We start from the raw sequence: 27,409 nt of genomic DNA, 5'->3' as shown, positions 1-27,409 counted from the left end.
TCTGAATATGTGAGTAGCTATTTGAACCGGTACTGTATCTTATCGCAAACAGGCACAAAGGCAACTTCTGATGACGACTTGTTTCCATTTTCATCTATTTCTTTTTAGCCCTTTGCCTTCATTATATTCGAACAACAAAGTGAGTCCGTCCACGTCCTCCATTCAGATATTCATGGAGCAGCCGTGGATCATAATGCAAACTGCTGTGGAAAAAAGAAAAAAGAAAAAAAAAGTCTTTGAAGCCAGTAGATTTGCAGTTGAAAGCTGTCCGTCTGCTTTAGGTCTGTTTGACAAATGCAGAGCTGCATAATTAAATCAGATGCTCAGTCCCGTCCTTCAGCCTCAAGCAGATTATTACCATGACAACCCTGTCTGACCCTGTCATCTCTGACCCGGACACTTCTGCTACATGCCGTACTTTTAATTACACCATGCTCTTTTGTCAGCCTTGTTCTGCTCATTTGCTGCATTTTCAACGCTGATCTATTTTTAACCATAATTGGTGCTTTGATTAGTTTTGTATTATTCTTATTCATACATCCTGCACGTCCTTATGTTCATTCTGCTGAACCCTCAACAGCCACCGGCGACCAAAGCTACTGATCTGAAATGTGAAATAATAATCGAAACACGAATTATATTATTACATGTAAATATTCAGGTAAAATAACTAATGATGTGATGTTCATGAAGGAACTGAATTTTTTGAATCGAGTCTTTGTAAAGAGCCGTTCATTTTTTTTTTTTTTCTTTGTTTTTATTCTCTTTTTTCTATGGGCTCAGCTGGCTGACAGACAGCTGTCTGTACCGATAAGGCAGCAGCCGACACCAACTGTACTCCCAGTCATCATTGCCCATTTTTCTAACACCTTTGCTTGTGTATCCTCTTTTATTTGGACATTTTACCATGGAGTATCTCACACTATTTTTTTTTTTTTTCCTACTTGTCTCGTCCAGCGTCCTAACAGCAGAATGGTAGTTTGGTTCGTTTTGGTGCTGAACAAATTTGCTTTGCCAAGGGTAACTTCATAAAGTAAATGAAGTGCCCTTTGATATTCTACTGTGTTTGTTATGAGTTTTGTTGAACCACATTTCGATGCCAGACCATGGGTTTGTTTTTTTTTTGTTTTTTTAGAGGGGAGTGTCCGATTGCCTGTCAATTGAGCGCCATTTATTGTTCTTGTTCTGAGGAGAATTGCACTATAGTTCAGATATTTAAGTGATTGCAGTGATTAATCACTGTTGTGTTTAATGCAATTTTTTCCAAATGTTCACACACATTTATTGTTCTTGTTCTGAGGGAAAATGCACTACAGTTGTTAAGGTATTTAAGTAATTGCAATGATAAATCGCTTTTGTGTTTTATGCATTTTTGACGTATGCTTACACACATTTATTGTTCTTGTTTTGAGGAGAATAAAATGTTGTTTCATTAGAAAATGTTTTATTTTCTTCTTCATTTTTAGGCTACAGACTAGTCCACATAATGTACCGTGATGTTTTTGGTCAAATTCCAGCATTTGCCTAATGCCACCTCTCATGTCATGTATTTAGCCCACACATTTGAACTAACTATTCTTTTTTACGGTAAGATAATATTTACTGCCGCGCCAATTAAACACCTTTAAAATGTAATGTCAATCATCACATGTAGCCTATTTAGTCATTAAAACATTGGTGTTTCAAAATAATGCAAAAAACATAAAAGAGCCAGTCTTTTGAACGGCTCTTTTCAGTGAACGGCTCCCTTCAAAGAGCAAAAAGTCCCATCACTATAAATAATGGTTTCTTAGCTTTTCAGCTGTTGTATGTATCTTACATTAAATGGAAGTTGAATGTGACTTTTACTAGTTCTAAAATGTCGGATGGACATCGTAAATCGTACATCATGAACCAAAATGGGGAAGAAGAGGAAATGTAATGTTATAAATTGTCTGTTTAATCTTTACATTACAAGGTCTTTTGCTTCAAGAGTCTTTTTATTTTTGCAAGTCTAAGTGATATTCGGAGTAATATTCTTATATAATAGTAATATTTTTTATTTTAGAGGTACTGAAGTGTCAGGTTTGATTTGTGTGTGTGTGTGGTTTTGATTGAACTCACACCTGTCTGTACTGAACTTAGGGAAAAGGTTAGATTCTACCGAAAATACCTAATTTTATAGCTTTAGAAGGTAGTTGTGGTAAAGAAAGTCGAGCAGAAAAAACAGATTTTGAACCTGGGGAAATTTTTGTGGTCAAGACATGCTAGCCTAACAGTGCAGGTGTTAAGCAAGAGCTGTGCACATGCAAAAGCATGTGCTTTTCTTAGAATTAGCTTATGGAGTGACTGACATGTTCTGCCCGGTAACTAGCATTAACTAATAATAAGCATACGACAAATGAGGTCATTGAATAATGGGAGTCTCCAAGAATCACTAAAGACTATAAAAAGTAATAAAGGAAAGTCTTTTTTTGGCGGGTTTTTTCTTTTTCTCTCTGTGACAAAATGTGTGTTTGATGCTAGATTCTTTTTGTAACTTTTTAAGCAATAAACAAAGCTATTGTTTTAACTTTTTAAAACCTCAAACCTTCTTTTTTGGTGAGTTCTTCCATTTCTCCTGGTTTGGTCCGTCCATCCGAAACGTAACTGGTGAGTTAATTTAACTTACGTGACCCCCCCTCTGGTAAGCAGCCTAAATGGAGTAGTCCAGAGACACCGATTTTGGTACTTTGCAAACACGTAGACGTTGTCCAGGAATCAGCAAAGTCACTTTTCTGGTGTAATAAACAGAAAAATCTGGAACAATGATCCATCTAACGAACATAATTGTGTTTTTTTTAGATTATTGGGCTACGTGTCACAGTAAAGACAGGCAAAATCAAAAGTACTCAAAAACGGCCAAAATAGGCTCAGACCCCTAAGGGTTAAGGAACAGATTCTTGTTTATTACGTCCTAACAAGAAAAATCAAAGATGGCGTACTTTCTTTTTCTCATGACGATAAATCTGTAGTATTTGTGGTGGAGTAAAATCCTAACACAAGTTGAAAAAAGAACAAATAATAGGTTTTTCCAAATTACGCAGAAATGATTTGTTTATTAGTTAGCCCATATTAGTCACAGCGTTGATTCAGTTCAGTTCAGTTTTATTTGTAGAGCCCAAGGTCGTCTCACAGGGCTTTACAGAATGTGTTTGTTTGTTGACTGGGAGGAGGTGATGTGTTGGAGGCTCATCCTGTTGTAAACCTATAGTTCAACAATAAGGAAACAGTGTATTATCTGGTTTCCCACCCACACAACCAGAACCCAAGCCCAGGTCTCTGCTGTGGTGTATGAGAATAACTCCACTGTGGAACATTTATACCACACTGGTGCACAATAACAACATTCAAAGGATTATAGATTTTAATTGGCAATAACATGCAGCTTATCCCAGCCCTTTATTTAATACTTTTATTCTATTAGAAAGTTACTCAGAGGGTTCCAACTTCCACTAAGGAAGTGAAATTCTCCAAAACAGCATACTGTCTCCAGCAGGGTTATGCAGATTTATGCAAATTCACTCTAAAAGTTGATTTTTAGTTTTGGCTTCAAGAAGACAATGGTCCAAAGACTCCTCATTTATAATATGAAATAAGTATATTTAGAAAGTCATCCACATATACATCAACATTTGTGGCTCTAGACTTATAAATATATTTATTTAATTTAAACAAGTTATGCTTTCTCCCACTCCTTTTCGAATCTGCAAATGAAGTCATGTATAAGTATAAGTTTTCTTTTTTTTTTTTTTTTTTCTTCCATTACTTCTTACTACCTGTTTTATTTCTAAGGACTAAGTAAGATTACTTTGTCTTGTTTCATATTCAAAATAAACCAAACAAAAACAAACAAACAAACAAAAAAATGTATAATAATGTTAGAATTAAATCTGATAAGCTTTGAACGAAACCTCAAAGGGAGGCGACTAGTTTTGGTCATTTCCACACACATTACAAGACAGTGACAGCACCAGTTCCAGTGAGTCAACAATCTGAGGTCCAATGTGGTCTCCAGGGTCTGTAAGGTCCACCTCTGCATGAACAGTGAGTGGACCTGCTTTGTTAGGTACCATGAAGTAATGGTACTAATGGAAGGAATGATGTTCAAAGGGAGAATGTGGATGTGGACAGGGGTTTTAATGTTAAAAAAGGGATGTTCTAATGTTCTAAAATACTTGGTTCTTTCACCTTACATGTGTTTTTCTTGTATTTTCATATATACAGGGTGGGGAAACAAAATTTACAATATTTTGAGGCAGGGATTGAAAGACGGTGTATGACCAATTAGTTTATTGAAAGTCATGAGAATTTATTTGCCACAAGAAAATGTACATAATAGAAAATGTTTTTATTCTATGTGTCCTCCTTCTTTCTCAATAACTGCCTTCACACACTTCCTGAAACTTGCTCAAGTGTTCCTCAAATATTCAGGTGACAACTTCTCCCATTCTTCTTTAATAGTATCTTCCAGACTTTCTCGTAATAGTTTTGCTCATAGTCATTCTCTTCTTTCCATTATAAACAGTCTTTATGGACACTCCAACTATTTTTGAAATCTCCTTTGGTGTGACGAGTGCATTCAGCAAATCACACACTCTTTGACGTTTGCTTTCCTGATTACTCATATGGGCAAAAGTTTCTGAAACAGTATGGATAATAGTGTTAGGTATGATTATGACATCAATATATGTTTGGTTTCAAAACAATTGACGTAGTGCCTGCTGAGAAAAAACAACTAAATGTTCATTGTAAATTTTGCTTCCCCACCCTGTGTATACTTGGATAATTTTTTTTTTTTTTTTTTGCCACATATGTGCAAGGAACCAAATAAGGCAACTTCAGTGACTTTGATTTTTCTACATGACAGTAAAAATTTAGAAAAATGTCCTCCAACAACACACCAAGGGCCGGATGTACTAAGATCCCAGTTTGCGTGTAGTAATTTGCATGCGCAATCAAGAATTTTGCATGTGGGGTGTGACCACGGTTTGCGGGTGATTTACAAAGATTGCTTGCGCAAATTACAACAGGTGCGAAGTCTTGCAGACCCCCTATTTAAATTAGGGTTTTGCGTGCGCTACTGGAGAAAATACACTGGAAAAACTGCTGTGGGATTCACCAGCACTAATGGAAACAGTGACTGAATGATCCAGACGAAAGAAAATGTGACATTGGAGGAGTTTAGTCATAGAGGGTATTACGTGATTCATTCGTTCATTCATTTTTAGCTTACCGGCCGACAGGCCGTAAGCTATTGTCGTCATGCGTCATCTGTTGTCGTCTGTCATCCGTTACAAATTTCAATCGTCTTCTTCTCCGAAACTACAATTCCGATTGACTTGAAACTTGGTATACAGCTTCTTTATGATGATGTCAACAAAAGTTAGTGAAATTATTTGGGTCTGAATCTCATTCTGGATTTGGTGCGACTTTGAAAAATTTCCCCATTATAAGAGATAGGAAGTGGATCGATGCAATAACTCAGTAAATATAAATGATATCCAGTGTAAATTTCTACAGTCCAGCCCTGATGGGGAGATGACCTAAACATAATGTCCACATGCTGATCAGGATCTTCTTCTGGATCCAGGAACTTACGGAAAATTTAACATGGGCTCTTATGGGGAAAAAATTTCAATTGTCTTTTTCTCCCAAACTCCAGTTCTGATTGACTTCAAACTTGGTATACAGCTTCTGTATGATGATGTCAACACAAGGTATTGCAATTATTTCGATCTGGATCTGATTCTGGATTTGGTGTGACTTTGAAAAATTTTCCCATCATAAGAGATAAGAAGTGGATTGATCCAATAAATCAGTATCAATGATATCAAGTTGGAATTTGAATTTTTTACAGATCTGATTGGAATATGACCAAAACATGGGCTATTTCTGTAATAGAATAAATACACAGAACTGGGTGATAATAAATGGCATCTGGATACATTTCCCAAAATTTTTAATTTGGCCGGTAAGCTACAGGGCCATTGGTCCTATTTTTCATTTTAAAGGTCTGTGTGTGTGTGTGTGTGTGTGTGTGTGTGTGTGTGTGTGTGTGTGTGTGTGTGTGTGTGTGTGTGTGTGGTGGTGGTGGTGGTGGTGGGGTGCATGTGTCTCAATTATTTTTTCCTCGATCCCTCCAAAAATGTCCACACAAGAGTGAAAAATGTTTTCAGCATCTCGTTTCATCATTTCTTTGTCTCCTAACCATTTCCATGTGTGCTCAATTACACATACAAACAGTTTGCACTTCCTTTTGAGACGTATTAAATATAGATGCAGTTTCTATCAGCAAAATTGTTTTCTGGTTTGATAAATCACTCTGCGTGCGCTAAAATAATATGTTTACATTTTCTCCTCCCACCACACGCACATCTGCGTGTAAACACCCCATATTGCATATTTATTGTGGTAAATGTACTAACTGGATGCAGACGCGCTATTTTGCACCTTTGAAAGACGCAACCCTTAGTGCGCACTGTTAGTAAATCAGTTTGTACATTTTTTTTTGCATGTGCAATGAGTTTGCACACGTTTTAATACATGCAAACCTTTGATAGATTCGGCCCTAAGTGTAAAGGGTTAAGAATATTAGGAATTTCCCTGGCTTTAAACTTTGACCTATAATGGTTGTATTTAATCATCTGTTGTCACTGTCATTAGGAAATCTGTCATACAAATATAAATTAGTACATTGGACACAAACAAATGCAGGTAAACATCAACTCACAGATCAGTGTTTCTCAACCGCTTTAGAACAAATGCCCCTTTTCATCATCATTTTGCTAAAATTAATTTGTTTTTGATCATGTAATAGTTTGCTATACTATGTTGCAAATAAATGTTAATTTTAGACGACATTTAGTCTATATAATGTATATTATTATGGGCGGAGGAAGAAAGCCCAGTGTAGATTAAGAAATTTGATTTTCCTTGGTCAGGATATGTACAGTCAGTCCAGCTTGGATTTACAAGGCTGACAATTAATACTGAACAAACAAGAACTCAAACTACGAATTATGAAAGAGCTGCAGCATCTGAAACCGACCACAATGAACATTTGACAGATAAACAGAACCACAGTGCTGCAGTTTCAGCTTCACAGTTTGTCATGTCTTTTATGGATTGGGATTGTCTCTGTCAACTCACCATGTATTTTTTTTACAGGTAAGTTTTAATTTTTATTTTATCAATTACTAGGAATTTTAGGTGACCCCATTTGAATTCCAGGCGACCCCACGCAGGATATCTGACCCCGTGGTTGAAAAACACTGCTCTACCTGCTTCTGTACACCTAAACTGGGTCTACAAAATCTGTTACAAACATGAACATTACTTTTATTTTCAATCCTGATATCAAAACATCGGTTGGTCAAAACTTACAAGCGCAGAACAGAAAATCCAATGTACACATAACCTTCATCATTGGCTGAACATCATTTCCAAGAGCAGACTTGTTGTCTCAAAGGAGCAGGGATAAAACATGAGCAGGATGACCTGGGCTTAGATTTACAAAGGGTGTCCATATCTGGGCTGAAGTGTTCTAAAACCAAGAGGCAGCTTCTTGAAGTTGAAGCTTATCTAGCATATACATGACTTCAGATAAGTTAAGGTTATCGCCGTGTTAACTTCAGAAATGTGGGCAATCAGGCCCTCGTATTTAACCCATAAAGACCCAAACAGCCACCGACGACTAAAACCACCTACTGATCTAAACCGTTTAATTCCTATTGATCCACTAATCCTATCAATACATGTAAATAATTGGTGTAAAATGCAGTTTTTCATCTGTTCATAGTCATCAGATATGACCCATTTAGGTGTTCAGAGGCTTTGTAGTTACCATGGCAACACTGTCATCTTCTACAACATTGATTCAACAGTAAAACCCATGGAGTTGGATCAATGGCAGTAGATGGAGATGCTTGTTTTTACATTTAGTTATTAATACCTTTGCTGAAAAAGTCACTTTTTCTTCAGTTTTCTCTGCTTCTGATATAATAACCCTTAACTTTAATCTGAGTTTTAACGAACATCAACATGATGAGTGAATTAAATATAGGAAAATACTTGATATACACTTTAACACAGAGGATAATATTATAATAAATGGTGATAAATCACTTAAGAACGGTTAATTAAAGAGAAAAGTTCATTTAGGAATTAATATAAAAATAGCACTGAGTCCTCATGAGTTAATAACATCATTCCTTCGCCTGTTTATCAGTTTAACCCATAAAGACCCAAACATCAATCACTGATCAAAATCATCTACTGTGTAATATCGGTTGAATAATTGGTGTAAAATACAGTTTGTCTTGTTTTCATGGTCATCAGATATGACCCATTTGGACGTTCAGAAGCTTTGTAGTTACCATGGAAACACCGTCATCTTCTACAATATTGATTCATCAGTAAAACCCATGGAGTTGGATCAATGACAGTGGATGGACACACTGGCTTTTATGTTCAGTTAATGACAGATTTTGCTGAAAAAGTCACTTTTTTCTTCAGTTTTCTCTGCTTCTGACATAATAACCTTCAACTTTAATCTGAGTTTTAATGAACATCAACATGATGAGTGAATTAAATATCAGAAAATACCTGATATGCACTTAAAAACGGAGGATAATATTATAATACTGGGTCTTTTTGGGTTAATAACATCATTAGTGAATATCTTTAGCCTGTTTATCAGTTTAATCTTGTTTAATGGATAAGTTGGAAATGGCCTGCACCCAGCTTTCACTTATCAGCCATTTACAAAGTACTGAAAACAGGGTTCTTTTAGACGACCTTATCACAGCCAGAGCCTGGTGCAGTCCGTCCCCAGAGCTTAGCTCCACCCCGAGGTCCTGAAAAACCTCAAACCAAACCCACCAGACCCCTTTGGTGATTTCCAGTGGACCCATAATCGGTTTCATCTTCCAGATCCCTCCTTCCCTCCCTCCAATTTCACATTCCACATTTACAGTGTCCCCAGAGACTGAAAGTGATCGCATATGGTTTTTTGGATATACGACTGCAGTCATCACACCGTATATTTTCGTAGCAGATGAGTTAGAGAAATTTGTAAACCTGGATGTTGATACATTTGATGATGTAAAAACATCTCCTTCCAGACATACACAGTTGTCCAGGCCAATAGCTGTGGAAAAAAAAGAGATTATTATCTTTTTACATAGTCTAAGTCTCACGAGAGACTAACAGAAAAAGGGTGGTACAATATCAGTGCAGCTGTACAGTCACAGCCGATTTACAGAAATAACACCTACAAATGTTTACTCCAAAGAGTATCCACCACACCTTATGTCCACTACCAATCTGATGTTTGCACAACAAACATTTAACAAAACTGGCCGAAACAGATTGTTAGTAAAAAAAAAAAAAAAAAAAAAACATGCAACAGCAGACTGAATAAATGAATCAAAATGACAGTTCTGTTTGATCATCAGGATGGTGAACTTCCACTCAGTTACTCTACGGACAGCTCCATTATTTTAAAATTCAAACTACGACTTTGCAAAGTTCTAGAAATAATCTCAGTTCTAACACGATGGAAACGCATTTCACACAGTCTTGACAGGGAGGGCATAAATTAAGGGAAATGACAAATTTTAAGATACAAAGATGTTGAACCATGACAAAAAGATTCTGTTTATCAAATAATAGTGTAAGACTATAGAACAAGTGTGGAGCTGAAACAATGTCCAAACATCAGACAGTTTAAAAACAAATACAAACAAATGATTTTTACTAAATACAGAGAGGAAAGGGCCTGAGGGGGAATCTGGTTGTTTTTCCTAGTGGGGCTTTGACACATATGTGTTAGAACCAGTGACACAAGACTTGGACCCAAATGCACAACCAACAGACAGGAATAAAGTTAAAGAGTGTTTATTAAACACGGACAAAATTAACAGTTCACAAAAAGGTTTCGTTAAGGAGTCTTCGCAGGTCAGACTGTGTGAATTCGTCACGGCGTCCGAGACCAGCAAGGGAAACTCTCTGCCCGGGTCGGGAGCACACGAGAGTAACCCGACTAGGAGGAAACAGAGGAGAGTCAGGGGACAGACCAGGTCATACACAGAGGATCCAGAAAACAGGCAATGGTACATGGGGATAAAGCAAAGCACTAACCGTGAGTCCAGGCAAAAGTCGAAAACCAGTGAGGCAGGTACAGGCAGGGATCAGGCAGGCTCAGAAGATGAGGAAAAAACTGGGTCAGGAACGAACAGACAGGCAGACGAACAGGTTCAGAGAATCGCTGGTAAGTATACACAACACAAGGAAGGAATACGAACTGGCACAGGACAGGGGAAAACACAGGGCTTATATACACAGAAGGGAGGGAAGACAATGAGACACAGGTGGAACAAATCAGGGCGGAGACAGGTAATCAACACAGGTGAAACAATCAGGGAGAGGAAGCAAAGACACCAGACATGACACAAGAGGAGGATTAACAAAATAAAACAGGAAATGACACACAAGACAGACAAAACATACAAGAGTCCAAGTACTGATATGACAATATGTGCTGATAATATCTAGTTTAAATATGGATATATGAATATAGTATTACTATATTACTATATAGGACAATATAGAAAATTATATGTATTTATATTATATATGTATATGTGTTTTTGTTTGTTTTGTCTGTTTCTGTTTTGTTTTTTTAGTTCTTATTAATATCTGGTAGGATAAGTAGTAAATTGGTATTATCATATTAGTGTATATAGGAAAAAGGAAGTGTGATATTATTATTATTATTATTATTATTATTATTATTATTATTATTATTATTATTATTATATTGATATTCATACAAAATAATAATTGCTATATAGTAATCATAAGGAATAGAAATTGGGGGTAGGAGTACATAAGTTTTTACTTCTTCCTACGCCTTTTCGAGCATGTATAATTCCATTTCATTTATTTTATTATTATTATTATTATTATTATTATTATTATTATTATTATTATTATTATTATTATTATTATTTATTGTTTGTTTGTTTGTTTGTTTGTGGTTTGTTTGCTTATCAACTATTTATGTACCAGGACTTATATTTTGCTGGTTGATTTTTGCTTTTGTTTTTTTTTTCACTGTCTACATGCTCGAAATAAAGATTTCATTCATTCATTCATTCATTCATTCATTCATTCAATCAATCTTAAGGATTTACAACACCACTGGATATTAACAGTAGCATCATGATAAAAACAGAACTTTACTGCACCACGACTGCAGACAGATACAGAAAAAAACCCAAAAGAATCACTTGTAATTTAGTCATTATTGATGTGAAAGAGGCTCAACAAATCAGACTGAAGATACATTCAGGCGGTGAATGTCATTACAATGCAACACTGGATATTCTGAGATTAAACCTGACATTAGTGTGGACACAATAATAATAATAATAATAATAATAATAATAATAATAATAATAATAATAATAATAATAATAAAGTTTATTACTAGGCCATTTCGATGTTGGTAAACAGTGATGATGTATTTTGTGGGCGGGGCTTAACTGGTGGCATAATGTGACAGTTGTGGTGTCAACAGTACATGGACACTGGTGTCAGGAGCATGAAAATCAGGACCGAAACAGAGTAATGGAAGATACAGAGGCCTTCTCCGATTATTTCAATGGTCTGTCAATGAGAGACGAGGTGTCTTACAAAGATAAGTTGACCATTAGCAGCGAGGTGAGGTTTCCTGATCCATTCTCTCTTTCCAAATGGACCAAGCTACAGTGGACTGACGTCTGTTTACCCAGTGTTTACACAAAAGAGAAGCTCAAGGCTAACCAAGCTATATTGTTTAGTTGCTATTTACATTTACGATCTTTTTCATTGTAATACAATGTTGTCGTTGTTTGTCAATACTCTGTCGTTGTAGTTGTTTTTGGTTTGTTTGTTTATTTGTTTGATTTTCCTTTTGTTTATGTGTTGTTGTTTTTCTTTTACTGTCCACATTGTCTTGTTAACTATCACTAATTAAAAAACAAAACAAAAAAAAAAAGAAAAGCTCCAGGCAGACAAACCCCTCCGTGCCTCTAACTTTGTACTTTGCAGTCATGTCCAGGATATCGAATACCGAGATTTGTCTGATAGTTTCCGTGTGTTGAGGACTGACATGCTGCCTAGTCAGCGACAAGTACATAAAATACAGTTTTACAAGATGTGGGCGATAATTGACAAGTCAACCAACTCTGTACTGACAGACCAACTGCACTTGCACGGCTGGGTAAGTGCTGTTTAATGTAGTGTGCTGTAGAAATGTTCAACTGATAAAACACACACAAAGAGGAGGAGAGAAAGTTAGAGTTAAAATAGATAAATGCATTTATTGAGAAGTCAATCACAGAGAAACTCTGTAAGTGAAGTCTGATTAACCATGAAAATATTAAAGATTATATAGACCAAAAATCCAACCCCCCAATGGTGACACCCCAATGACAACCCCATATGTTAATCATACCACTCCATACCAGTCCTTCCGGTTCCTTCCCCCTTACCTTGTTTAAATAATATCTAGCATGCAGGCGCCATCACATATCCAAGCATTTAGGTGTTTGGGTTTTAACTCAAGGTAAGAACTCCGTTCCCGAGTCGGGGGTGTTACAGAGTGGTAACCATCACACATAAGCATATGCATGAAGAATGACTCAGCATTAAAAGAAGATGTACTAACAGTATAAAATATTAAAAGTAGGTGGGTTCTCTCCGGGTACTCCGGCTTCCTCCCACCATCCAAAGACATGCACTGATAGGTTAACTGGTTAATCTAAATTGCCCATAGGTGTGAATGTGAGAGTGATTGTTTGTCTCTATATGTCAGCCCTGCGATGAACTGGCGACTTGTCCAGGGTGTACCCCGCCTTCGCCCCTATGTAGCTGGGATAGGCTCCAAGCGACCCCCGTGACCCTAGTGAGGATAAAGCGGGTTCAGAAAATGAATGAATGAATGAAATATAAAGAGTATAAAATATAAAAAGTAAATTTTTCCACCACAAGTGTTTCCCAACTGTGCCACAGCATATAAGTGTGCCATGAGAAATCATCAAGTGTGTCATGGAAGATTATCCAATTCCACCTGATTGGTATTCTGATACCGCGTTTCCTACGTGGTACCGGCTCAACTCGACTCGACTCTGCCTTTTTGAGTTTCCATTACGAAAAAGGACCTGGAATCCCGGTACTAGTTTTTTGGTATCACTGAAAGCTGAAAACTACACCAAGGTCCGTCGAGGAGGTTCAGTCTTTGGTGGCCGACGCAAAAATTCAGCATGAGCACACTGTACTGCACAGGTGTCAAACATGCGGCCCGGGGGCCAAATCTGGCCCGCCAAAGGGTCCAGTCCGGCCCTTGGGATGAATTTGTGAAATGCACAAATTACACTAAGATATTAACAATCCTTTTAGTTCAGGTTCCACATTCAGACCAATTCAATTTCAAGTGGGCAGGACCAGTAAAATACAATCATAATAACATATAAATAATGACAACTCCAAATTTTTCTCTATGTAAATGTAAATATTTTCATGTATTTACACTAAAACAAAGTATAGTTTTGCAAAAAAAAAAAAAAAAAAAGTGAATAACCTGAACAAATATAAACAACCTGAAATGTCTTAAGAGAAGTACAATTTTAACAATATTCCACCTGTTACTAAATGTTTTGTGTATTTGTAGATAGGGCTGTTAGAAAATATCAGTTCTGCAATATATCGCGATAGTTCATTTCACAATACTGTATCGATATTAAAAAGTACTGTATCGATATTTTTAGGTATTTATTCAAATGCAGATATGACAGAAGTTCATTTTTGTTTTTTGGTTGTATTTATTTATTTTTTTTTATAACTTATTTATTATTATTTTAATGTTATATATCTTAAACTGTAATGTCTATAAAACATAATTTAAGTTTTAACACAGGAAAATTTTGTGATATAACATTAGATCCTGTTGGGATCAAATAAAAATGTGTTTAGTATTTGTGCAGATTTCTGGTGTAATTCAGTTCTTCCAGGAAATAATCATTTTTAAAAAAGAAACAAACAAAAAATTGCTTTTTTCAACAGTATCGTGATATATCGTACTGAGATCCTGGTTTTGTGATTTGTATCATATCACCAGATTCTTGCCGATACGTGGCCCTATTTGTAGATCCACTGTGATCTGTAAGTTATAATGTAAATGTAATGAAATATAATGTACAGTATGTAAATGATAAACTGAGGCATAATATTGTTAAAATTACACTTATTTTTTCAGTTTGTTGATGATATTCACAGTTTTTGAAAAGATAGTTTGCAGATGTAAACCTTTTCATAACGTAAATTTACTTTTTTCGCTCTAAAACATTGAGAAAAGTTTGGAGTTGACATTATTTATATATTATTATGTTATTATTTTACTGGTTCGGCCCACTGCAGATCAAATGTAGCTGAATGTGGCCCCTGAACTAAAATGAGTTTGACACCCCTGCTGTACTGAAAACATTCTAGAGCACAGGTGTCAAACATGCGGCCCGGGGGCCAAATCCGACCCGCCAAAGGGTCCACTCCGGCCCTTGGGATGAATTTGTGAAATGCACAAATTACACTAAGATATTAACAATCCTTTTAGTTCAGGTTCCACATTCAGACCAATTCAATTTCAAGTGGGCAGGACCAGTAAAATACAATCATAATAACATATAAATAATGACAACTCCAAATGTTTCTCTTTGTAAATGCAAATATTTTCATGTATTTACACTAAAACAAAGTATAGTTTTGCAAAAAATGTGAATAACCTGAAATGTCTTAAGAGAAGCAAGTACAATTTTAACAATATTCTGCCTGTTAGTCAATGTTTTGTGTATTTGTAGATCCACTGTGATCTGTCAATTATAATGTACATGTGTAAATGATAAACTGAGGCATAATATTGTTAAAATTACACTTATTTTTTCAGTTTGTTCATGTTAGTCATATCTTTTGAAAGGATAGTTTGTAGATGTAAACCTGTTCAAAATGTAAATTAACTTTTTTTGCGACATAGAGAAAAGTTTGGAGTTGACATTATTTATATATTATTATGTTATTATTTTGCTGGTTCGGCCCATTTCAGATCAAATTTAGCTGAATCTGGCCCCTGAACTAAAATGAGTTTGACACCCCTATTCTAGAGGCTTCAATTTAATATAAAAAAACATTGTCGGCTTTGTGTTGAAAATATGCAATTAAAGCCACATATAAATCACTGACCTTCTTGTGGATGCTGTGGACAGTTACAGATTAATATCAAAAAGATTTACTGGGGTCAGTCAGGGGAAATCCTGAGCTGATCCTGATCTAAATCGGTGATGAATTTACAACAACAAACAGATCTGAGCTGCCGACTTAATTTGACCTTTGCTCTATATAGTCATGTACAGGGGTTGGACAAAATAATGGAAACACCTTAAAAAATCAACAAAATATAATTTAATATGGTGTAGGTCCACCTTTTGCGGCAATTACAGCCTCAATTCTCCGAGGTATTGATTCATACAACTTGTGAATTGTTTCCAAAGGAATTTTAAGCCATTCTTCAGTTAGAATACCCTCCAACTCTTTTAGAGACGATGGCGGTGGAAATCGACGTCTTACTTGAATCTCTAAAACTGACCATAAATGCTCAATAATGTTGAGGTCTGGGGACTGTGCCGGCCATACGAGATGCTCAACTTCATTAGAATGTTCCTCATGCCATTCTTTAACAATTCTAGCTGTATGGATTGGGGCATTATCATCTTGAGGTGAAGGGTTTTCCATTATTTTGTCCAACCCCTGTACACCACACTCACCGCTAGGGGTTAAATGTACTTCTACAGATGTTCATGCTTTTATAACTAGAGTCAACACGTAACGAGCGAGTTTATCAGCAACTCTGAGCAGACGACACGGAAGTAACGCGCCGCATCGCTATAACGTCCAGGTACTGTAAAGTCGGTAGTATTCTGAAATGGATCTGCGATTTGTTGTGCTTTTCTTTTTCTCACGTTCTTTACGATTTGTTGTTTTCTCTTGTATTCTTTGTGATTTATTGTTGTGCCGTCGTACTTTGTTGATGTGACGATAGAACCGTTTAATCAAGGTTTTTCTTTTGCCATAAACACAAAGAGCGCACTTGTTCCTTCATGCTGTTTCAGTTCTTCAGGGAACGTTCTGAGGTTTGGTAGTCTAAACACAACAGTGACCAGACTTTAGGCAGGCCTGAGATTTGACAGACAACTTAACGACTACACACACACACACACACTCATTCCCACGAGAAGCCGGTGTGACCAGGCCGGCCTCACATAACAACATAATCACACATCACCGTTCAACTGTGAAAGAAACAATCGTCCACAGTGGAGGAGGCCTGTGCAGTAGCTCTGCTCAGTGTTTCTTTTAGTCGTAAGTAGCTGCACAGTCCGGTTATCCATCTTTTCTCAAAGTAAATGGTGTGTGTGGTCTGTGGGTATTTTCACCGCTTAGAAATGACTGAATGTAAACGGTTGGATTTGAACTGCAGACTAGCTGAGGCGGGCAGAAAGGATAAACTTATGCTCGGGGACTGTGGGAAAAACTCCGATAACTCTTATCTCCATCTTCTCTCAGTGATGGAGGACGACCTTACCGAAGCCAAGACCTCTGTTTTATCAATGGCACATTAAAGCGCGTCTCCATATTTGACCTGCTGCCTTTCCTATTTATCTTCTCGCTAAGCCTACAGAGTTTTTAGTCGGTGATGTAACTGGGAGTTGAAGCCCTTGAGTCAGATCTTACATTTTGCAGGGTCAGTCATTTATATACATGACTTATGTTGGGGGAAAACCACCGTAGTTTGGTTTAAGTTACAGCACTGGCAAAGGGAGGACGTGTCCAAGAGGGTGATAGCTGTTGGATGACATGTATGACTACTACGATAAGTGTAAAGCATGGAGTTTATGACAAAAGCGAGTAGCTGTAAAGTGTAATTGCTCCCATTATGTGCTGTACAATCTGTGCAGAAGTCACTGAGTGCTGGATGGGGCATGAAAACAGGCTCAGGATTATCACTGTAACCATGAATTACAGAAACACAACAACAGTCCATCTTACTGATAGAGATGATGTTACAGTCTACTCTCGTTAAACCGCCCGCCGTTATACCGCCATTTTCGCTCACCGCCGACCAAAACCATTGCACAAAAATCCCCAATGCATTATTCCATTAGCTACCGCCATTTCCGCCTATCGCCATCCGCCAGCCCAGTTCCATGCACAAACAACACTTATACCATTGATTTCCCGACCGTTATACCGCCAGCGTGATTGCCATCGAGTACACATAAAGTTTAACAATGCACTGAAACAAACGCGCCAGACGCTGATCGCGACAAGCTACGAGTAGGTCTACGGAACGGCCACCGTTCATTTATCGCAGAACACTCAGTAGGTCAGGATGTCGGGAAGAGGACGTGGGATTAAGCCAAAGCCTCAAGATGATGGGGTGTCATTTCCCAACACGGTATAATAACGCTTAAAATGTTTCCCCACTTTAAATGATCCCTTACAACATAACAGAATCAAGATTTATCTAGAAACGCAATTAGAACGGGTTAACGGAGGCAGCATAGACATCATATAGTAAAGACATGCACATTATGGACGCAACCTGTTGTAACGCCATTTTCGCTATACTGCCAATTTGGCCGTGAACGGAAGTTGGCGGTATAACGAGAGTAGACTGTCTTACACTCAGGGCTGGATCTACTAATGCCTCGTTTCCACTACATCACAGGTGTGAAACATGTGGCCCGGGGGCCAAATCCAGCCCGCCAAAGGGTCCTTGGCAGAGGTCTGCGCTGTCTTTTCTAGAAAAGCACTCGAAGAGCGCAGACCTCTGCCAAGGCAGATCAGTGGGCCCCCCCACCCCGATCACCACCAAAATTTAATCATTTGTTCCTTGTGCCAGTATCAACATTTCCTGAAATTTTCATCCAAATCCGTCCTTAACTTTTTGAGTTATCTTGTACACAGACAGAGAGACAAACCGATGCCGATAAAAACATAACCTCCTTGGCGAAGGTAATGAGCAACAAACAAGAGATTATCACTGTAAATGAAGACTTGGTGCCACAAAGAAAAGCAACATCTTATCTGGAATTATTTCAGTTATAAGAAGGATGATACTGAAACACGTGTTCTGTGTCGACAGTGTCTTGCACCAGTTGCCACAACAAGAGAAAACACAACTAATTTGTTTGACCATTTACATTGGCACCACACAGCTATTCTATCCTCCTGAGTATTTTTTTCGCACCATATATATATATATATATATGTATATATATATATATATATATATATATATATATATATATATATATATATATATATATATATATATATATATATATATATGTCGCAGAGTTAAAAAAATGGCAATGTCAGTTTTTTCCAATATCATGCAGCCCTAATACTGACAAATAAAGAATCTTAATGTTAAAAAAAAAAAAAAAAAAGAGAGAGAGAATCTTAGAGTCGGCAATTACCTCTGTTTTTGTTTTCAATAGCTGCACTAAAGATGTGTTTGGACTCATTTAAACAAGATCAGAACTGTCACAGATTCAACATAACATCAGATAATAACTTTATACTTTCATGAAATTCATAATCAAACTCAGTCATGTAGAAGAAACACTGTGATATCCTCAGTTTTACAGTTTTACTTAAAAAAAATGCTGTCCATTGCAAAGGACATTCCATTAAAAAATAAATACAAATAATTTTTACCTCCGCCAAGGAGGTTATGTTTTTGCCAGGGTTTGTCTGTTTGTTTGTTTGTCTGTTTGTTTGTCCGTTAGTGTGCAACATAACTCAAAAAGTTATGGACAGATTTGGATGAAATTTTCAGGGATTGTTGGAAATGGGATAAGGAAGAAATTATTAAATTTTGGTGGTGATCGGGGGTGGGGGGGCCCACGGGGGGGGCGCAGACCAGAAAATTTCATCAAAATCTGTCCATAACTTTTTGAGTTATGTTGCACACTAATGGACAGACAGACAGACAGACAGACAAACAAACAAACAAACCCTGGCAAAAACATAACCTCCTTGGCGTGGGGGGGCCCACGGGGGGGGGGGGCACTGATCAGCCTTGGCGGAGGTCTGCGCTCTCCGAGTGCTTCTAGTTTAAAATGTGTCTAAAAAACTGTTGCATTATGCAGTTTCCACTCAGGACAACTGTTCATGTAAAAAAGCAAAATTTCACTTTCCTCAGTCTCTGGAGAATATAACATCAAACTCCATTGTTACCTCCGCCAAGGAGGTTATGTTTTTGCCAGGGTTTGTTTGTTTGTCTGTTCGTTAGTGTGCAACATAACTCAAAAAGTTATGGACAGATTTGGATGAAATTTTCAGGGTTTGTTGGAAATGGGATAAGGAAGAAATGATTAAATTTTGGTGGTGATCGGGGGTGGGGGGCCCACGGGGGGGGCCACTGATCAGCCTTGGCGGAGGTCTGCGCTCTCCGAGTGCTTCTAGTTTTCATTTAGAGCTGTTTCCAGTGTCAAAAACAACAATAATGCAGTAAAACAAATGTATTTTTTTCTTTATAATGTACTTAAAAAGCAGTTCGAAGACATATTTGGTGCAAAAAAGACAAGTGATTGGTCCTATAATGTAAGAAATGTTGGAGCCCAGTGCACTGAATGTTGAATACGCTGTCATAAATGACGCTGGTGCTGAGGTTCCTTACAACTTCCAGGGGAATGAACAGAACAGGAGGGGTAATAATGCAGAATCACAGTGAAAAGGCCAGATGTCTTTGAATGTGAGTGGATCCAGAAGCTCACACAATCCCACCCGTGGAGAAGATAAGAGCTCAGTCCCACTCCTGTTTGATGTGTGGACCTAATGACCTCCTTTGTGACTGTGGTCTGTACTGGACCAGCTGCAGTCACACCGTCTGAAGAGTGAGGAGACTTTACCAAACAAACCCCTCAAGTGTCTGCACCTCTGACTTCAACAACCCTCTGACATGGGGGGGGGGGGGCAGGATGAAAAATACATACATGTCATCTGGCAACATCCTCCTGTCCTCCTCTGTTCTGTTTTCTTTTTTAACCCTTTAACACCTAAGTCTAAAATGGTCCGCCTGGACTATTTTTTTTCTTATTTTAACCATATAAAGTTTTGAAAATAGGCTTTGAGTAAGTCCTTTTACCTATTTATCCACAACACTTAGAACTTTTGATATCTAGCAGTCACTTACAATTTACTGCATGTTTTAACACTGTAATAACAGTTTAAATCAGGGGTGTCAAACTCATTTTAGTTCAGTTCCATATTCAGCTAAATTTGATCTGAAGTGGGCCAGACCAGAAAAATAATAACATAATAAACTATAAATAATGACAACTCCAAACTTTTGTCTTTGTTTTAGTGTAAAAACAAAACAAAACATTAAATTATGAAAATACTTACTTTTATAAATTATCAAAAAAAAAAAAAAACAAAAAAAAAACAAAACTGAAATTTAAATTTAAAAAATGTAAGAAAATGTAGTGCAATTTTAACAATATTATTCCTCAACTTATCATTTCTTCATGTGCATTATGGATCAGATCTACAAAGACACTAAACACTGAGGAACAGGCAGAAAAATAGTTAAAATTGTGCTGAATTTTCTTTAGACATTTAAGGTTGTTCATATTTGTTCAGGTTATTCGGATTTTAGTGTTACAGGATAGTTTGTAAATGTAAATATTTTCATAATTTAATGTTATTTGTTGCACTAAAAGAAAGAAAAAAAATTTAAGTTGTTAATTCTAGATTTATTATTATTATTTTTTTTGCTTAATTGAAGATTTTTTTTGCTTAATTCAAGATTTTTTTTTTTGCCAAATTTATTTATTTTTTTACTTAACTGATTTTTTTTTTCTACTTAATTGAAGATTTTTTTTATTTTGGCTTAATTCAAGATTTTTTTTCCTTAATTCTGTCATGTCTGCTCCCAGTCTGTCTGTCTTTTCTGTTTTGTCTGTCATTTCCTGTTTTATTTTGTTAAGTTTTCCTCATGTGTCTTGTCTGTTGTCTTTACTTCCTCTCCCTGATCGTGTTCACCTTTTCCCTGATTACCTGACTCCTCCCTGATTTTCTCCACCTGTGTCCAATTGTCTTCCCGCCCTCCTGTGTATTTAAACCCTCAGTCTTCCCCTGTTTAGTTGCCAGTTTGTGTTCTACAACTTGTTGTGCTCACTCACCAGCGTTTTGGATCCTGTCAGTCTGTCTGCCCGTTTCGACCCGTTTCATCCTTCGACCACCGATTCTGCCCGTTCCTGTTCTGCCTTTTCGTCTACGACCTGGTTCGTGTACCCGACTCTGATTCTGCCTGTTCCTGTTCTGCCTTTTCGTCTACGACCTGGTTCGTGTACCCGACTCTGATTCTGCCTGTTCCCCTTGTTACCTCAGCCTCCACCGTTTACCTGTACTTCGACCATTCACCTGGATTACTACCGTGAGTCTGCCTGTCCCCCATGTACCGTTGCTTGTGTGACTGCTTTTCCGTGTATGACTTGGCTTGTTTTTTGACCATCCTCTGTTTGTCCCTAGTGGGGATTCTGTTGGGGTTTTCCTGGCTCGGCCAAGCCGGTCGTCTGCCGTATTCACCCGCAGCCCAGACGTTTATCCCCGGATCCGGTGGCTTCACAGAAGTTATATTATCTCTGTGTTGTATATCTATCCCTGTTAAAGTGTTTAATAAAAACACTAAACCTTACTGGTTTTTCGTGGTCTTGCTTTTGGGTTCAGCCTTTGTACTTAGCCTGTTACAAATTCAAGCTTTTTTTTTTTTTTTTTTTTTTTTTTTTTTTTTTTTTTTTTTTTTTTTGCTTAATTCAATTCAAGACTATGGAATTTTTGCACTTGGCAAAAATATCCCAGGGGCCGAACTGGACCCTGTGGCGGGCTGCATCTGGCCCCCGGGCCACATGTTTGACACCCCTGATTTAAATATTCTGCTCCACAATAAAAATGCAGTATTTATTCAGTATTTATCAAAATATATATATACATACTGTTCTCATAGGCAATATATATTGTTAATATTGTTCATAGATATACATACTGTTTTCATGGGTAATATATATTGCTAATATTGTTAATAGATATACATATTGTCATGTACTGTTAATACTGTAAATCTGCATCTATTCATGTTTTGTCCATTTTTCTTTTTTATTCTGCTTAGCTCTGGTCTTATGTTACTTTGTAAAATTATAAAAATTCACATTCTATTTTTTTTTTTTTTAATTTTTGTCATTTTTATTCGCTCTATTCTTATTTTCTGAAATACTGGTGTTTTGTCAATATTACTGCACTGACTGGAGTAGCACAATGACAATTAAGGCTATTCTATTCTAGTCTATTCTAAAATGTAGAAAAAATCAAAAATCTAATTCCATTTTTGTGTTTTTCTTCATAAAACACTGAAAAACACTAAAATTAAACCTAGATTACAGACTTTGAATGTGAAAGAAAAAACCTGAGTATAACGTCAGAATGTGTTTTCTATGTACATATATGGATTTTATGTTAAAACATAACACACAAATCTTTTAATCTCCGTATCATCCCAAACACTGGATCTGAAACCAGATGAGGAGGATGGACTTAGTCTTCACACTAGTTTATAGCATAGGCTCATAACCTTTTGTACCTTCATTTGTTCATTATCTGTAAATTTCTGAGATTCACCTTCCAAAATAAATAAAACATATGGCAAGACAAAAAAGGAGTCAAGTAAAAAACTGGGATGTAACTATGTCTTATGCCACTGTCAGCGGTTAATGACCAAAATAAATATTCCTCTTATCGTCAGGGGGAGATTTTCTTGTGTGAAATAATGAGATGGAATCATGTGGGATGTGTGAGAGGCAGACACACAGAGGAGGATTCAAAGTGTGTCACAATAAAAAAGCCTGTCTCATATAAATATTTACTGAAAGGCAAAAGGAATGTGAATGCCCGGTCTGACAAAGGGGGATATTTTACATTTATATTTATACGATTTAGCCTCAAAGGCCTGAGTTCACTGTAAAATACACGAAGAATTGAAATAATTAGCATAAAGGAACTGACTGCATTTTTTCTGTCTCAGATTCACAGCCAATTTTAACCCATAAAGACCCAAACAACCACTGTCGACCAAAACCATCTACTGTTATAAAGTATTCAATACATGTTGATCCACTAATCCTATCAATACATGGAAATAATTGATGTAAAATACAGTTTTTCATCTTTTCATGGTCATCAGATATGACCCATTTGCACATTTAGAGGCTCTGTAGTTACTATGGAAACACCGTCATCTTCTACAACAGGGGTGTCAAACTTATTTTAGTTCAGGGGCCACATTAAGACAAATTTGATCTGAAGTGGGCCGGACCAGTGAAATAATAACATAATAATATATAAATAATGTCAACTCCAAATTTTCTACAATGTTTTAGAGCGAAAAAAGTAAAATTATGCAATGACAATATTTGCATCTACCAACTATCTATGTGAATAACATGAACAAACTGAAATTCTTGAGAAAACTAAGTGCAGTTTCAACAATATTATGTCTCAGTTTATCATTTACACATGTAAATTACAACTTACAGATCACAGTGGATCAACAAACACAAAATATTTAATAAAGAGGCAGAATATTGGTAAACTTACACTTCAGATATTTAAAATTTGTCATATTTGTTCAGGTTATTCGTGTTTTTTTTGTGAAATGATTATTTGTTTTAGTGTAAATACAGTAAAATGACACAAAAATATTTACATTTAGAAGAGAAACATTTGGAGTTGTGAGTATTTATAGGTTATTATGATAGTAGTTTACTGATCCGACCCACTTGAGATTAAATTGGTCTGAATGTGGAATCTGAACTAAAATGATCAGTATCTTCAGTGTAATTTTTACATTTCACAAATTCATCCCAGGGGCCGGACTGGACCCTTTGGCAGGCCAGATTTGGCCCCCAGGCCACATGTTTGACACCTGTGTTATACAACATTAGTCACTTTTCCATTGATGCTGAAATTGCACAAATATAACTTCTGCATAAAAATTTACCTAATGGAAAAAACAACAATTTTGCCAAAACTCTTGTTTTTCAAGTAAGTTTTCACGCTGGCAAGAGGTGGTTTTTTGGGTGTAGCACAAATGGTATATCACGCAAAACTGCAATGGAAAGATCTTTTTCGTAACTAGAGTCATGAGAATAAAAAAAAACGAATGTTGACGGACGTTACAACAAGCGAAGAAGAAGAAGAGTTTAAAAAGAAACATGTCACAGTATGCGTGGACACACCAGGAAACTAAATCATTTTTTAATTTAGTACGAGATAGAGGGGTCATATATATTAATAATGAATATATCTGGAAATCAATACCATATTTATGTTCATCATAATGTCATGTCATCTCGCTATAATAAATAAATAACTCATCGCATTTGTTATTTAATGGAAAAAACCTACATTATGCACTTCTGTTTTTTCGACATTTAGTAAATATCAGTAAAGTTTTGCACAGACATCCAATGGAAAAGTGACTGTTGATTTACTAGTAAAACCCATGGAGTTGGATCAATGACAGTGAATGGAAATGCTTACTTTATGTTCATTTAATGATATATTTTGTTAAAAAAGTCAGTTTTTCTTCAGTTTTCTCTGTCTCTGATATAATAACCTTTAACTTTAATCTTAGCTTTTATGAACATAGGACATGATCAGTGAATTAAATATAGGTTAATACTTGATTTTCACACAAAAAACTAAATATAGAGGATAATATTCAAATAAATGTTGATAAATCACTTAAGAAAAGTTAAAAATAGAGAAAAATGTGGGAACTGCCACAAAAATAGCACTGGGATGAAGCCCATATCAGGTGATGGCTTTCTGTAACTGTTTATTTGAACTGAACTTCCCTCCATGAACATAATCTACACACAGCGCTGCCAAAAAAGAGCAGAGACGATCATCAGAGACACACAAGCAGCTCACTGCACAAACACACACACTGCACACATGACCTCACACAAACGAGCGGACAGCATCATCACACACAGAACACACTTCAACAGCTTCTTCCCTCACAGTGAGGCTCTGGGCCAATGCAAAAATAATTTGGGTATAGTGCAATATAATGGATGTGTATGTGTGTATAATGTGTACATATATACATATATATATATATATATATATATATATATATATATATATATATATGTGTGTGTGTGTGTGTGTGTGTGTGTGTGTGTGTGTGTGTGTGTGTGTGTGTGTGTGTGTGTATGTCTTTTATCTGACTCTGAATGACCACACAACAGTTCTTATGTGTATATGCACAAATGGAAAATACATTTCTTGAATCTTGGATCTATTTATTTATTTGGACATCCATCCACATGTACTTTGGGCTGTAAATTAATGCATCCCAAGACTCTCTTAATTGACTTAAGGTTTGGGTTCTACTGTGCAATAATAACACAGGTGTCATGTAACGCATTACAGTTCTTAGACAGTAATATTGTAATGTAAGAAATTACTTTTAAATAACAGTAACAAGTAATCTGTAGGGCTGTAAAACGATTAAAACTTTTAATTAGATTATTCACAAGGTTGCTGTGGATTAATTTTGATGAATCATATTTAAATATCATTAATTTTTAATCTATATTAATCGCGTTTCATTTTGCATGAGCAAACAGACTCAAGAAAGAAGGGAATATTTATACACTTAAGGTTTTTATTAAACACCTTCAACAATTTCAACAAAGTGGTTCCAGGCACAAAAAAACCTGCCCCTCGCACATATTGTATCTTATTTTGGCATCGATCCAGCTGATGTCAACATATCAACTGCCTCTGTATATGTGCCAAGTTTGAAGTAAATTGAAACAAAATTTATGTTTTATAGACACTAGCGGTATTGTACCCGTGGTGCCATTGTATGATAGCATGATAAGTAGAACTTGTCTGCCACCACTATCCATTTGTAAACGACCATTTAATCATGCATTGTGCAGGTAATAATTTGAGCCAACATGTGAGGCATGAAGGGAAGAGCATGTATGTGTTTGGCCTGTCAGGCATGATTACATTCATACAGCAGCAGTGAACTGTAGCCTTCACATTGTAGCATCATCAGCTAGCAGTAGAAATGTCATGAACGGCAGCATAACCACAAGTGTTGGGCAAATTACGTTGAAAAGTAATCATTTATAGTTACTAATTACTTGTCAAAAAAAGTAATCGAATTAGTAATGGAATAACTCCTTCATAAATGTAATTAGTTACCAGGGAAAGTAATTATTGCGTTACTTTTTTGAAAAACCTTCAAAAATGTAAAAGGAAACAGATTTTGGAGTGTGTTTCACGGCCCGTTGCATAGAGTAGAACAGCAGACAGGTACTGAATACCATGACTGTGGTGAGGCCGGGGTCCACCAGGGCCTGGCTGGGGTCCACCAGGGCCCGGCTGGGGTCCACCAGGGCCCGGCTGGGGTCCACTAGGGCTCAGCTTTTCCACCACATAAGTGCATATGTGCATTTATAGGAAGAAGATGCTCCTCCAGTTAATCCCACATCTCCACTTTTTTCAGTCGCTCCTCCCTGATCCAGCTGTAAATGTCTTCAGTCCAGTCAGTCAGACTCACTGATAACTCCTCCCCTAAATTAAACTGCGCGCTTAGCTGCGTTCAAGTGCATGGGGTGTGCTGGGACAACTGAAACTCGCAGATGTCATTAGTCGTTCAGGTGAAGGCAGCGTGGACAACTCAGACTCATGGACACACAGGTGAAGCATGAAGGCAGTGTGGACAATTTGAATATAAGAACGGCTCGTAAACAAACGGCTCGCAACGAATCGGTTCTTATCGTTCACTGAAAAGAGACGTTCAAAAGACTCAAGTCATCCACAAACGTCACATCTCTCGTGCCTGACTGAGCGAGCCAGGATGGACAAAATCACCCAGAATACCTACCAACATTTGATTATGTACATAAAATTGTGCCTAGTAGATAGTCAGGTAATGTTTCTATTCATTTGGTGAGTTTGGCGGTGATCGGGCCTGTGAAGGCTGAAGAAAAGAAATACTTAGAAGTCCATGTCTTGTTAAAAACTCTGCATTCTGTATCAGTCTTTCTATTTTGGGCATTAGCTGACATCGTCATGGGCTGAAACTGACCAACTAACCCAGGGCTGTCAAACTCATTTGGGTTCAGGGGCCATATTTAGCCCAATTTGATCTCAAGCGGGCCAGACCAGTAAAATAATGACTTAATAACCTATAAATAATGAC

At 36.9% G+C, this 27,409-nt stretch overlaps 1 long non-coding RNA gene across 1 annotated transcript; it reads left to right on the top strand.

Annotated features, from left to right (window-relative positions):
- Positions 1–27,300, top strand: LOC115438189 (uncharacterized). Its single transcript, XR_003938043.1, has 3 exons — positions 1–13; positions 14,554–14,560; positions 27,194–27,300. It is a non-coding gene; the product is annotated as an uncharacterized LOC115438189 (long non-coding RNA).
- Positions 27,301–27,409: the final 109 nt, after the last annotated feature.

The sequence above is a fragment of the Sphaeramia orbicularis genome, chromosome 18 (assembly GCF_902148855.1).
Source record: "Sphaeramia orbicularis chromosome 18, fSphaOr1.1, whole genome shotgun sequence".
NCBI lineage: Eukaryota > Metazoa > Chordata > Actinopteri > Kurtiformes > Apogonidae > Sphaeramia > Sphaeramia orbicularis.
This window is presented reverse-complemented; position numbering and strand designations above follow the sequence as displayed.